This window comes from Prionailurus bengalensis, chromosome C1 (assembly GCF_016509475.1).
Source record: "Prionailurus bengalensis isolate Pbe53 chromosome C1, Fcat_Pben_1.1_paternal_pri, whole genome shotgun sequence".
NCBI classification, from domain to species: Eukaryota; Metazoa; Chordata; class Mammalia; order Carnivora; family Felidae; genus Prionailurus; species Prionailurus bengalensis.
In genome coordinates, this window is record NC_057345.1 from 148,569,911 (window position 1) to 148,585,740 (window position 15,830).

The 15,830-nt window shown below is 38.8% G+C and overlaps 1 protein-coding gene and 1 pseudogene across 1 annotated transcript in view; both read right to left on the reverse strand.

Annotated features, from left to right (window-relative positions):
* The window catches only part of CCDC148 (coiled-coil domain containing 148), a 256,970-nt gene that overhangs the window by 25,818 nt on the left and 215,322 nt on the right, over positions 1 to 15,830 (reverse strand). The gene's annotated exons all lie outside the window — the stretch shown is intronic.
* On the reverse strand, positions 9,375 to 11,158 carry LOC122481358 (annotated as a pseudogene).

Below are 15,830 nucleotides of genomic sequence, written 5' to 3' on the forward strand. Positions count from 1 at the left end.
CCAAAATCTGCTATTCTTGTTATTTTCCACTTCCCCCTCAATATATTAACTGATACCGTTGTCTCCTGATGTGCCTCGGGTGTTTGGCCATTTCACATGAAGGCACATCCAACATCCTGACTTTAAAGTTTGTCGTCCAAATTTCTGCCCTATAATGATCAAACCTCCAGTCATACGCATGGGGTTTCATCACCATTCAGCACCTATTTAGCCCCAAGGTCTTGTTCTTGTTCTCTGAATTTTTGCCTATTCTCTTAAAATTTAGGATAATACTCTTCCCCTCCCCCCACCTTTATTAGGCTTGTAAGACTCCTGTCGAAAATATTTGCTCCCTCTTCAAGAAGTATCTTTGTTCCTAGCTCAGAGCCCCTCTTTCTGGTCATAGACCACCCAGGAAACAATTTTTAAAAGATCATGTGTCACAGACTAGGAACCTGGAGTTCTCCCCTTGTCAGCAAGAGAGTGGACACAGAATTAAATAGGAGAGAGACTAACGTCCAGGAGGAGACAAAAGCTGGAACAGGCGTTTCATCTCCGTATTTATTGAGTACTCAAGATCTTACACACGTGGTGAATGTGGAGAAAACAAGATCTTATACACGTGGTGAGCGTGGAGAAAACAATCAGTCAGTAATCATTAACTTGTGTGTGAGAGAAGCAAAGGGTCTGAGGGGCAAGTGGTGTTTGTGATCAAGGTACATTGGTGCCAGATGGAAAGTAATTTCCTGCAGGTGATATAACAAGTTTCTTGTGATCTCATTACAATATCTCAGTAACTGACCTCGGGTGCTTTCGTCCCGTGGTGGCAGCTTTCTGGCCTAAGCTTTTTTCTACCTCATTTATGTAAGTATAAGGAATTTTTGAACCTATTTCCCCACAATCATGTACAGCACATCCTGAGAGTTTTCTGTGTTTGATTCTGCTTCCTAAGCTACCAGTGTTAACAAGACCAGATGAAAACACCACCTCCATACTGAAGACTGAAGTTCCTTCAGTCTTCCATTCAAGACTTCAAAGTTTCTGGGAAAGCTTTTACTTTTCTTCAAACTGACCAGACAAGCCACAACGAGTATAGAGTGTCTCTTGGGTGCATGAGGCATAGGACCTCACTTCTGAATTTTGAGAGAACTCACAGGGGAGGCAGCACAGCTAATATGGCACAGTAGGTCTGCATACAGGCAATTCCATAGCTATCCATAGGGAATCACAATTATCTCTTCATGCGACCTACGTCGTGATTGCTTTCATCTGCTGGGGTCAAGTGCCAAAGCTGCCTCATACCAGCTGGTGAGAGCCAATTGCTAGATGTTTAGGATCTTTGCAAGCTAGTTGCTTAATACAGGCATCAATAAACATGAAATTATATTAACTTACAATAAAATAAATTATATTTAGAAACAAAGGCAGCATGGCTAACAGACACACAAAAAGATGCTCTCAACATTACTCATCATTGCAGAAATACAAATCAAAAAGTACAATGAGATAGCACCTCACACCTGTCAGAAGGGCTGAAATCAAAAACACAAGAAACAAGTATTGGTGAGGATGTAGAGAAAAAAAAACCCTCATGCACTATTGATGGGAACGCAAATTGGTGAAGCCACGCTGGAAAACAGTATGGAAATTTCTCAAAAAGTTAAAAATAGAACTACCCTACATTCCAGTAATCACACCAAAACACAAAAACACTAGCTTGAAGGGATACATGCATGACTATGCTTATTGCAGTATTATTTACAATTGCCAATTTATGGAAGCAGCTGAAATGTCCATCAATTGATCAATGGATGAAGAAGATGTGGAATGGAATATTATTCCAAATAATGGAATATTATTCAGCCATAAAAAAGAATGAAATATTGCCATTGGCATCAACATGAATGGAGCTAGAGAGTATAGTGCTAAGTGAAATAAGTCAGAGAAAGACAAAAAACATACAAATTCACTCATGTGGAATTTAAGAAACAAAACAAACGAGCAAAGGAAAAGAGAGACAAACCAAAAAAACAGACTTTTAACTATAGAGAACAAACTGATGATTACCAGAGGGGAAATAGGTGGAGAGATGGATGAAATAGGTGATGGGGATTAAGGAGTGCATTTGTTGTGATGAGAACTGAGTAATGCGTAGAGTTGTTGGATCACTATATGGTACACCTGAAAATAATCTAACATGTTTACTGGAGTAAATACATTACAATTAATAACTTGTATAAATAATACAATACACAAAAAATTGAAAAATAAAAAGAAAGGTAACAAATAAAATCAAATAGTAATTATTTTACTATTATCTATGCTCTTGAGGTTATTTATGTCTGTTGTATCTATACAGTAGAAATAATATATAATGGTATGCAAGTATCTCAACTCTGTGTTAAGTGACATCAAGTAGGTTGTTTGAAATAAACCATGGTAAAAGTATGTACACCACAGAAGACAGTAAATGCTACTACATATCAGGGCTTATTCCATGCCGTATCCCAAACCCCTAGCAAGTTGTTGAATATTTACCAGCACATTATTGTTGTGAATCCAGTTAGTATTAAGATGGAGAAACACAAAGGTACAGTATAATTATGTGGAATTTCCTGACTTTAATTCACAAGTTCCCATTTCCGCCAGCCTTCTTTCCTTTCAAAGTGATCTGACATCTCCCAAGTCAAAACATGTGGAAGTATAATCTATATCAAACAACTGACCTGAATAATGTTCATATTGAATTGTTATTTTATTAATTGGCTCTCCTCTCTAAGGTGAAGTCAGAAATTCCTTTATATAAATTTTATATTTGACTTTTCTCTGTATGAAATCCCTGCTCCTTTACCTACATTGTCCCCTAGACCCTATTCTGCACATGTGTGTATCAGTGTTTGTGTGGGCATATCTCTGGGCTCTGTACAGCAGTTGTATAGTTACTTCTAATTAGCTAAGTTGAACTTCAAATAACTACAATTTAAGCCCAACTCTGTATCTACTAAGACACTAGAAAGGGAGATCATTAAATGTCTTTGAATCAATAGTTGAATTCTTAAGAGGGAATTCAGGAGGAGGTCAGCAAATGTTATTAAAGGATCAGGAACTGACTCAAGAAAATATAAAGAAAGTAAGACTCTTTATATGGCAATGATAAGGCTAATGGTAAGCTGAAAGTGATCTTGCAGAATGCCTGGGAATTTTATACAGAGGAGTCATTGTTCTCAGTTTCCACTTAGGATAAGTTCAGAGAGATTCAACTTACAGCACTTCATAGAACTTGAGAGGAATTCAGTAAAAGAAAATTATCTTAACGGCTTTTTCCCCCCTAAAGTTGTTTTTAATCAGCCATTTTAATCAATGATTCCATAGAAGCTTAATTTGGAGGTAGAGAATCTTATTACTAAAAAGTCACCCAAAAATGCAGTCAATGGAAGATGGGATGTCTGGATTTTCCCCAAAAGTAGATATGGACTTCAGGTTTCTAAATATTCTCTGATGTTCTAAGCTCACCTGAAGATCATATTTACTAAGAGTACCCCAAATAGATGGGTATGTATACATAAGGGATAAGGTTATAAATACCTAAGACACATAATACTAACTCAGACCAAGAAAACATTCTGTCTGAGACTCAGTGTCTGATCATGCCAATGAGATCCCTCTGTGGGAGGGCCTTAAATAAACAAGTTCCCCTAATAACCTACTACATCCATTTTGTGTGTCTAATCCCATTTTGAACCCATTAATACATTAACATGTGCAATTTCCCAGGGTAATTATTTCCATAGTTTTTTATTCTAGTATTCTGGAATTTGTTTAATCTCTGTGCATACATTAAACTTTTTTTGGGAAATAGGGTATAAACCACTAAATATATAGTAATTGTTTGACTCAATTAATTATAATTAATAAATTTAAAAAGTCAGAATTTACCCTACTCAAACCCTACAAGATTTAAGGCTTTGGAGGACTTTCATAATTTGGCCTCTATATATCTACTCAACCTTTTCTCTCACTGGAACCTTTCCCCAAACCACTCCAAATCCTATGCTTCAACTATACCAAATTATTGGCACCTCCTTAAAATAGCCACAGGTATTTGGCATAAAGATATTTCCCCTTTCTGAAAGATGTTTCCTTCTACCACGAAGACTTCCTGACCCCCCTGCCACCGCCTACCTGGTTTAGATGCTGTTTCCTTGTGTTCCCATAGTACTTTGCGCTTGCTCTCACCAAGAGTATTTAAATTCCCCATTTAGACCGTCAGGTCCTTGAAATCAGGGACTGTCCTTTTTGTTCATTACTCTATGACAATATAGAAGGCATTCGGTTATTATTAACTTATAAATTAAATAGGTTAATAGATTTGGAATAAAATCACCACTGAGTTCCATACTAGAGGCTCAGTTCATCAACTCTGGCCCTCTACAAAGAATAGCCCAATGAGTCATACTCATCATTTTTCTGAATCACACTAGGAATCATTCAGTCTCCCAAATGCAAATTTATGGTGATTTTTATACACATGCCAATTCATGTTTTTGCTTTCTTTTGTAGTGATGTCTGGGATTTCATTGAACTTCTTGGCTAATATCTGCAGGCAATACTTGTAGTGGCCCAAGATCTATTTTATAGGTTGGAAAAGATCATTTAAAACTATCATCCTGTAAGGATGGTTTGTAGGATAAAAAAGGTAGAAACAGTGAACTGTGTTTAAATTTATCTTGTTTGATTTTGTATGTTACTGGTAGCACACATTTTATTTAGCCCTTTGTTAAACATAACTGAAAAGCCACTGTGAAGTTCAAAAACATCTCCCCTAAGAAGCAAAAGCAGGAGAAACTTTCAATGTGACGAGGGACATTAAGCCCTGATTTTGAAACAGCTTTGTCCTCACAAAGATGACTTATTAAGGAAACTAAAACAAGAGTGGAAAAATCAAGGAAGGGATGATCAGACTAGTAAAGATTAGTTGAATGTAAGGAAGTCTGCTCTAAATTTGTGTATAGGCTTTACTGGGAGAACAGAAAAGTGTCATGGCAGTAAGGTGTGAATTGGGGGGAAAAAACATCTTGTCTTGGTCTATAAGAAATCTTACTTGTCTTTATTAGTTTGCTCTAAAGTATATGATATTTCAAGCTTGGAAAATAACTTTCTTAAAATAGTTTCAGTACAAAGAGATGTTGATGTTAATTTAAAATTCGTTTTCTTTTTTTTTTGCAATATATGAAATTTATTGTCAAATTGGTTTCCATAAACACCCAGTGCTCATCCCAAAAGGTGCCCTCCTCAATACCCATCACCCACCCTCCCCTCCCTCCTACCCCCATCAACCCTCAGTTTGTTCTCAGTTTTTAAGAGTCTCTTATGCTTTGGCTCTCTCCCACTCTAACCTCTTTCTTTTTTCCTTTCCCTCCCCCATGGGTAAAACCCGTTTTCAACTGACAAGTTATTTTTAAGTTATTTTTCTATAGCAGAACTTAGGAGTTCTAAATGACATTTTCTGAAATAAATTGAGATTTTAATTCCAAGTCATGTCTCACAGGAAAATTGCAGGTGAATAAGGAAGGTCGCCTTATAATTATTAGTAAAAATACAGTTATCTGCTTAGATTGTTATCAGGAACAAGTAAATGTTTCTTTTCCTTTGGGAATATAAGGGTCAAATGATACAAGCTTGCTTGTAACTGATGATAATTAAAGATTGGTGATTAAAGCATAGGTGTTTTTTTTTTCTGCCTCTTTCTTCATAAACTTGCTTTCTTAATAATTGTAATCAAAAGTTTAGTAAAAAAAATACGATCAATTTTATGTCATGAGACTTTGAAAAGCAACCCAGGAGGGTTGAGACATTCTCAAACTGGTCGTTCTGGTAGTGATTGTAAATCATTCTGATGGAGGGAGAGGATAATCAAAAGATTCTGTACATTCATCCAAAAAATCATCTGCACAAGAATGGGGGTGGAGACGCAGGGTTTAGTGGCCCATGTATAAAATTAAATGGTTGTTGGGGCGCCATCGGTGGCTGAGTGCTGAGTGGCTGAGTCGGTTGAGTGTCCGACTTCTGCTCAGGTCATGATCTCACATCTGTGGGTTCGAGCCCCATGTCAGGCTCTGTGCTGACAGCTGAGAGCCTGGACCCTGCTTCAGATTCTGTCTCCCTCTTTCTCTGCCCCTCCCCCACTCGTGCTCTGTCTTTCTTGCTCTCTCAAAAATAAAAAATAAACATTAAAAAAAAGATTGTTATCTAGATCCACACACTGAAACAGGTTATGTCTCACTAGTTTATTTTAGTCTGAACAGTTCTATCAGTTCTTTTACCCATGATATTCACTTTTTTGAAGCATTTAAAGTGGTTTTGCAACATGTCTGTCATTTTGGATTTATCTGATTATTTTCCCTTGGTATCTAATTATTTCCTTTCATTCCTCTTCCCCCTGAATTTCCTGTAAGTTAAGTCTCAAACAAGGAAGGGTTGACCAACTATAACTCACAGGCCAAATCCAATACCCCGCTTTATTTTTTGTAAATAAAGTTTTATTGGAACAGAGCCATACCCATTAGTTTACATATTGTCTATAGCTGATTTCCTGATATAAGGACAGGATTGAGACTGGTCACAGGAGACCACAAAGCCTTGATGAATGGATAAAGAAATTGTGGTTTATATACACAATGGAATACTATGCAGCAATGAGAAAGAATGAAATATGGCCCTTTGTAGCAACATGGATGGAACTGGAGAGTGTTATGCTATGTGAAATAAGCCATACAGAGAAAGACAGATACCATATGTTTTCATTTTTATGTGGATCCTGAGAAACTTAACAGAAACCCATGGGGGAGGGGAAGGAAAAAAAAAAAAGAGGTTAGAGTGGGAGAGAGCCAAAGCATAAGAGACTTTTTTTTTTAATTTTTTTAACGTTTATTTATTTTTGAGACAGAGAGAGACAGGGGAGGGGCAGAGAGAGGGAGACACAGAATCCGAAACAGGCTCCAGGCTCTGAGCTGTCAGCACAGAGCCCGACGGGGGGCTCGAACTCACGAACCGCAAGACCGTGACCTGAACGAAGTCGGCCGCTCAACCAACTGAGCCACCCAGGTGCCCCAAGAGACTCTTAAAAACTGAGAACAAACTGAGGGTTGAAGGGGGGTGGGAGGGAGGGGAGGGTGGGTGATGGGTATTGAGGAGGGCACCTTTTGGGATGAGCACTGGGTGTTGTATGGAAACCAATTTGACAATAAACTTCATATATTGAAAAAAAAAGTGCCAGTTTCTAAATCTATTATTTCTTCAACATTTATGAGCTGACAAAATAAAACAGTCTAAGCTCCACTTATAATTTCTCAGCTCTAGACCTAGAATCAGCCATTTTCTTTTCAATTAATCCTGGTACCTTTAGGTGAAAATGATGGTTAGAGCCAATCAAAGCCACAATGAGCTACCAACTTACACCTGTCAGAATGGCTAAAATTAACAACTCAGGAAATAGCAGCTGTTCGTGATGATGCGGAGAAAGGGGAACCCCCTTACACTGCTGGTGGGAATGAAAACTGGTGCAGCCACTCTGGAAACCAGTAGGGAACTATACCATGACCCAGCAATTGCACTACTAGGTATTTACCCAAAGGATACAAAAACACTGATTTGAAGGGGCACATGCACCCCACTGTTTATAGCAGCACTATCAATAATAGTCAAATTGTGGAAAGAGGCCAAATGTCCATCAACGGATGAACGGATAAAGATGAGTTTTATATATATATATATATATATATATATATATATATACACACACACACATATATATGTATATATATATGTGTGTATATATATATATATATACATATAAATATACATATACATACACATAATGGAATATCACTCCGCCATTAAAATGAATGAAATCTTGCCATTTGCGACAATGTGGATAGAAAGAATTATGCTAAGTGAAATAAGTCAGTCAGAGGAAGACAAATACCATATGATTTCACTCATATGAGGAATTTAAGAAACAAAATAGATGAACATAGGGGAAGGGAAGGAAAAATAAAATAAGATTAAAAAAAAGGGGCGCCTGGGTGGCGCAGTCGGTTAAGCGTCCGACTTCAGCCAGGTCACGATCTCGCGGTCCGTGAGTTCGAGCCCCGCGTCGGGCTCTGGGCTGATGGCTCGGAGCCTGGAGCCTGTTTCCGATTCTGTGTCTCCCTCTCTCTCTGCCCCTCCCCCATTCATGCTCTGTCTCTCTCTGTCCCAAAAATAAATAAAAACGTTGAAAAAAAAAATTAAAAAAAAAAAAAAGAGAGGGACACAAACCATAAGAGATTCTTAATTACAGAGAACCAAGAGGGGTGCCTGGGTGGCTCAGTTGGTTGAACATCCGGCTTTGGCTCAGGTCATGATCTCACAGTTTGTGAGTTCGAGCTCTGGGTTAGGCTCTGTGCTGACAGCTCAGAGCCTGGAGCCTGTTTGAATTCTGTGTCTCGCTCTTTCTCTGACCCTCCCCCGCTCACACTCTGTCTCCTTCTCTCAAAAATAAATAAACATTAAAGAAAAATTTTTTAAAAATACAGAGAACAGAGTTGCTAGAGGGGACATAAGTGGGGGGATGGGCTAAATCGGTGATGGGCATTAAGGAGGGCACTTGTTGGGATGACCACTGGGTGCTATATGTAAATGATGGATCACTAAATTCTATTCCTGAAACCAATACTACACTATATGGTAACTAACTTGAATTAAAAAATTTTTTTTTACATTTATATATTTTTGACAGACAGAGTGAGACAGAGAGTGAGCAGAGGAGGAGCAGAGAGAGAAGGAGACAGACTCTGAAGCAGGCTCCAGGCTCTGAGCAATTCAGCACAGAGCCCGATGTGGTACTCAAACCCACAAACTGTGAGATCATGACCTGAGCCAAAGTCAGATACTTAACTGACTAGGCCATCCAGGCGTCCCTTAACTAACTTGAATTTAAATAAAACCTTGGAAGAAAGAAAAAGAAATGGGGGAAAAAAAAGAGAAAATAATATTTAGGAATCAATACCTAAATTGAGGTAGATGCTAGTCTGTGTGATTTAGCACCTGCAGTGTATGGCCCACAGGTTGAAATATTTATTATCTAGCCCTTTACAGAAAAAGTGTAGTGACCCCAGTTACAGAGGGATAACAGAAGGGAGGGCCATCACAGACTTAAATAGTACCAGATATACTCATTGCTATTGAAGTGTCATTGTTTCTAGGCCATTTCAGTGACTATTTCCAGAGAGAGAAAAATTTATTTAAAACAAAAAAAAATCACAAGTCCTTATTGATATCTTCATTTTATGTTTAATACTAATATTTTAAAATTTTATTAATTTAACATTGGTATCTTTTCTTGTACACACAGTCCTAGCCCCATTAACATTAAAACGTTCTTTTAAATGTTTTGTCCTACCACAAATGTAGAATATTTCAAGGTCACAATTAGCACAAATATTAAACCTACTGAGTGAAGTTTAGGATTTTTTTCCAGGGAAAACAGAAAGTTTTCCCTTAGAATTCATCCAACAAAGGCTTTAAAAAGCACTAGTTTCAAAAGTTAGTTGAAATAATTTTTTTCTTCATGTGGTTATATTATCTTAGTTGGGGAGGCTATGAAAAAATTTAAATATCAACTAGGGAAACTGGAATATAGACTAGATGCAGGAGGATATTATGGAGTTTTTGTTCATTTTCTTAGCTATCACAATGGTATTGTGGTTAAGTAGGCGACTGTCCTTATTCTTAGCTAAATCATGCCAAAATATTTAGTGGTGAGATTTCATGATGTCTGAAATTTTCTTTATTTTTTATTTTTTTTTTTAGAAAACCTGGATTTATTTGTTAAACTATAACAAAGACAAAACAATTTCATCTGCAGCACTCGGAGTACTTACATCCCAATTTCACCTGTTGTTATGGACACCGACCCAAGAAGTTAGAATTAAAGGATATAAACTAAGAGATTATAACAAAACAGACTTGTGAAACGTGGTGAAAGGAGTAAAAGGTAGTCAGAAGCACTTGTGTTAGTGGTATATGTGGCTAGGATACTTCCCAAGAGGCTCCCTTGTGATGCCTGAATGAATTTATCTGTGTCCCAAGTTAGTAAAAAGAAACTTACCCTTATGGAGAATGAGTGGAGGTCAGGATTTCTCTGAGATCCCTTTGTCTTTCTTTTTAAGAGGTAAGGGGATCCTTAGGCTCTAAGGGGGTATATCTTAGACTCAGCCCCCCTTCTTCCCAGTCAGTCCACCTACACCTTCAAGTGCCTATGCGTTCTCACCACATAGTCCTGCTAGGTTACAGAAGATGCATACAGTAAAGGCAGGAACTGTAGGCCCACTCTGAGGGTACCTATACACAGAAAGTTTTGAGGTAGATGATAAACTACAGATACCCTCTTGGTTAAGTTGATTCACCTTTGTTAATAAAGGTCATAGTTTCTTCTACTGGTAACAACTTTTTGTCTCCGTATAGTCTGTCTCAAAAGAGAACTGATTCGGGTAAGTTTGGGAGAAAGAAAAAGACTTTCATCAACACCCCCTCCACAGTAGAAGAGGCACCAAGTTCTTTCTGCAGTCAGGAGCAGAATCCCACAGCAGCATAAATCATTTTCAGTGATCAATGTCTGCATCCTCCACCTGCTCAACAACTGTTGGTGTAGTATCTACCTCCATCCCATCTTCATAATCTCTTGTTGAGTCTTTTGTCCAGACCAGCCATGTTATGCCGGCTGCTCACAGACTGAGAAAGCATTTCTTCTAATCTCCCCAGTGAGGCTCGGCCTTCTGCTGTTATATTGGATAGTCCTGCTTCACAGGTGTAAAATGTAGGGATGTCTCCCTGCCCTGGTTCACATGCTTCCACATCATAATCTTCTCCACTGCAATCATCTGAATCTTCGTCCTCAGGATCTGAATGCAAAGCCTGGCATTCACCCATTGCAGCGAACGTTGCCTCCAATGCTGACTTATCATTAGGCGCAAATCTAAATTCAGCAATAGGTTCGACAGCATCATCACTGTCTTCTCCAGCAACAGATTCTTTTGATTCTTCTCCAAATTTGGCATTCACCATAACATACAAATGCTCTCATGGATAGGCATTTAAGTCCCTGGACACTGCATGTAAACTAATGGTGGGGTATTCCATTAAGAATCCCAATCCAGAGTCACCAAACCAAGACAGGTGCCTCTCAGTGATATCAAAGGGGCCGGTGCTGAGGCCCCTGCCATTCAGCACAGCCTCAGTGTCTGGCTGTCGCCAAAGCCCTCAGCCTCAATGGCAGCAGGGACCTTTTGAGGAAGCTCATTGCAGCAGGGAGCCAAGAAGGCATAGGCGGGGAGGGAGCTGAAGCACAGCAACTCCTGCTACTTGCCCGCACTTTCTTTTAAATAATATGGCAGACCACGGTGTGTGGGGGTGGGGTGGTGGGCCAGAGGGAGCAAGAGTACAAATGATAAAGCAAATAGGGCAAAATACTAAAAATTAGTAAATCTGGGTAGAAATTCTTTGTGCCATTTTTGCAACTCTTCCTTAAACTTGAGATTTTACCAAAGTTAAAGAAAAAAGTGGAGAAAAGAGAGAAAGATGATCATTAGTTTAATATAGATTTTAAAAAGTGATTCATATACCCATGCACAAACGCTATGTTACCTGGACAAGATTAATTAACATGTGTCTTGGGGAAGAAGCTTTTAATTCTGCTCTGCTTTGGCAGAGGGTCAGAGCGTACCTAGAGCTTGAAGTGCTTTACTATGAAATAGAATGGGAAAAAAAAGGATGCAATCAGAGGAGAGAATAGTGCATTAGAGTGAATAAAATGTCAGGTCTTCCTAGCTTTCCTTCATTCCAGTTCAGTTTATCTAGAGACTAGTTAAGGATAGAACCCAAATACACAAGGATATTTTGCAAAAAGCAACAGCATAAATGTCCTTTCCTTCTACCATCCCACTAGACCTGGGGTCAGCAGACTTTTCTTTAGAGGGTGAGATAATACATATTTCAGGCCTGTTGCTCATACAGCCACTGTATGTCACACACAGATACACAGTGATTGTGGGCCTTACTGCTGCTGTGTATGTCACTCTTTATGTGTCATGGTGGCATACAAAAGTAGTCATGGACAAATGAATGGACATGGTTATGTTCAAATGAGACATTGCTTATGGACACAGAAATTTAAATTTCATATGGTTTTCACATTATTTCTTTCTTACCCAGGCATTTAAAACTGTAAAAAATATTCTTAGCTTACAGATGATACAAAAAAACAGAAGGGTAGATGTGGTTCAAACCAGAAAACAAAAGGGAAAAACTTAACAATTACTCCTTTGTGCTGGCTGCCTTTTTGCTGTCTCACTTGGCTATGGTGATGGAAAGGGGCTCCTTTGGATAGCATGACAGGGCTAAGCAGCTCTATGATTTTAAGCCACTGAGCAGATAGTAACTCTCCTCCCAGACCACCAAGATTCAAGAAGTCCAACAGCTGCTCTAAATAGAAAGGTTCGTTCCAAGTTAACAATCAGTGTAATTAGGAGGAGTCATAATGTAGGTAGTAACAAGTAGAATCTTAATCTATTGGCCCAAGATCCACCCGGAACTAGAGAGGTTTTCCATTTACTTCCTTCTGCAAGTGAAACCAACCTCATCCACTGTCTTCGTACTCTGGGGCCTCTGCCTTGAAGATTGATCTCATGTTAATACCTCTGTCTAATCAAATTAGTTTGCTTGTAGATATAAACTTATCTTATTTAAACAAATGTATATTAGATACTGACAGAAATAATTTCCTAAGTAATAATCTTTATTTACAATAATGCCTGTCCTTTGTGGGGTACCTGGGTGGCTCGGTAGGTTATGATCTCAGGTACTGACCTCAGTGTCCGTGCTGATGGAATGGAGCCTGCTTGAGATTCTCTCTCCCTTCCTCTCTCTCTGCCCCTTCCCCACTCTTAATCTCTCAAAATAAATAAATGTTAAAAAAATAATTTTTATCCTTTTATAATTATTTCCATAGTGACCCTGAACCGTGATGTGTGCTGAATCACAACGGGCCCCTTTGGCCAGTGAGGGTTTCCCCCTAAGCCCCTCCTCCACTGCAAATGACAAATGAGTTGAAAACATACCTCTCCAAAAAGAGCTTATAAAATAAAGGGCCTATAGGAATGGAGATGGAGATGGGGGAAGAGAAATATGTAACTATTCTCAGTATTTAAATGGTTGTCAAGGGAAGGAAGGTTCAGACTTGTTCCACATTATCTCAAGCAATAGAAGGAGGAGTAATGTGTGGAAGCTGGTGAGACGGAACTGGGCTTACTACCAAAACATAAAGAAATAACAAGAGGAAAGAAAATTCAATAGCTGTCCAAAGATGAAATGGACTGATGCAATGAAATGGACTTGCCCTGGGAGATGCAAGTTTAGCATCCGGAGATACATACCTAGGATGTATGACCATTTGTAGAGGTAGTAGAAAAAATTAAAAAAATTAAAAGCATTGAACTAGGTAACCTTTATGATTTATGACATTTAACACTTAGGCTTGACACTTTTGAGATGGTATTATTTTCTGTGTAGGAAAAGAAAAGGGGGATAAATAACCAAAAGAGTGAGGCAATTCCTTATTCCTCTAGTTTAACCACAACAAAGACAAGTGTGGCTCCTTCATCTACAACAAATTGAGGCCCTACCATTTGTCGAATAGTACTTTCCTCTAATTATACGCATTCTCCCACTTGATGAATATTTATTAAGATTGTGTGTTACCTACAATGTACAAAATACGAGGGTATTGTGTAGACACAGATTCCACTCTTATAGAATTTACAATTTATTGGAAAAGATAAAAATCTAACAAGTAATTACAATTAAAATATGGGTGTTGAGATTGTGCAGATATAGGGCATTGTGATGGTCTTTTTTTAGATAGTGTCACGTTAGCTAGCATACAGTGTATACAGTGTGCTCTTGGCTTTAAAGGTAGATTCCCGTGATTCATCACTGACATACAACACCCAGTGCTCATCCCAACAAGTGCCCTCCTCAGTGCCTATCGCCCATTTTCCCCTCCCCCCGACCCATCAACCCTTGGTTTGTTCTCTGTATTTAGGAGTCTCTTATGATTTGCTTTCCTGTTTGTAACTATTTTATTTTCTTTCCCTTCTCCCATGGTCTTTTGTTAAGTTTCTCAACTTCCACATATGAGGGAAAACATATGATATCTGTCTTTCTCTGACTGACTTATTTCCCTTAGCATAATACCCTCCAGTTCCATCCACATTGTTGCAAATGGAAAGATTTCATTCTTTCTCATTGCCAAGAAGTATTCCATTGTATATACAAACCACATCTTTTTTATCCATTCATCAGTTGGTGGACATTTTGGCCCTTTCCATAATTTGGCTATTGTTGACTGCACTGCCATAAACATTGGGGTACATGTGTCCCTATGAATCAGCACCCTGTATCTTTTGGATAAATTCCTAGTAGTGCTATTTCCGGGTCATAGGGTAATTCTATTTTAATCTTTTGAGGAACCTCCACACTGTTTTCCAGAGTGGCTACACCAGTTTGCATTCCCACCAACAATGCAAGAGGGTTCCTGTTTCTCTACATCCTCACCAACATCTATTGTTTCCTGAGTTGCTCATTTTAGCCACTCTGTCTGGTGTGAGGTGGTATCTTAATGTGGTTTTGATTTGTATTTCCCTGATGATGAGTGATATTGAGCATCTTTTCATGTGTCTGTTAGCCATGTGGAGATCTTTGGAAAAGTATCTATTCATGTCTTCTGCCCATTTCTTCCATTGTGATGGTCTTTAAACATGATGACAAATTGTTTGATAATTTAATTATTTGGGGCTAAATTTCCTTCACTTGAATCTCATTGGGCTTATAACTACTCTGAACAAAAGACAAAATAGAAGTAACACTATGTGGGGGCACCTGGGTGACTCAGTTGGTTGAGTGTCCAACTTCAGCTCAGGTCATGATCTCACAGTCGATGAGTTTGAGCCCGATGTCAGGCTGTGTGCTGACAGACTGGAGCCTGCTTCTGATTTTGTGTCCTCCTCTCTCTCTCCCACTCATGCTCTGTCCCTCTCTGTCTCTCAAAAATGAATGAATGTTAAAAAATATTTTTTTAATAAAAAGAAGTAATACTATGTGATTTCTAGATCATGAGGCTTCTGCTTTGTTTGTTGGAAGATGGGCTTCTGGAGCTCTGAAGTACCCTGTAGGAAGTTCAGCTACTCTAAGCCCACTGTGCTTTGAAGAAGTCAAGCTTCAAAGAGTGACCATGCAGAGCTCCACTTGATAGTTTCCAGCTATACCTAGGTTTCTAGTCATTCCAGTCCTAATTAAGGAGGAAGTCACCAGATCATTCCAGCCCCAGGCATTCAAGTCCTCCCCAGTCATTCATGTCTTCCAGGCTGATAGTCCAGACCTCAAGGATCAGAGACAAGCCATCCTCTCTGGGATCTGTCCAAACTCCTGACCCAATGAATCCATAAGCATAATAATAACATCATTGTTGTCTTATGCCAATAAATTATAGGGTCATTTATAAAACAGTTCATCACAACAGGCCCATAAGAACATGTATGAAGAAGATCTAACCTTGTTTAAGTGCCAGAGAAGGCCTCTGAGGAAGTCATATTTGAGTGGAGACATAAACAAGTAAGAACAGTCTGTTTGAAGAACCCGTAGAAGCAAGAGAAATACTGGGGCCATTTAGGAACTGGTAGAGTATAGTAGTCTAATGAGGAGTGGGATGGGCAGAAGTCAGGTGGGAGATAAAAGATGAAACAGAGGGGCAACTG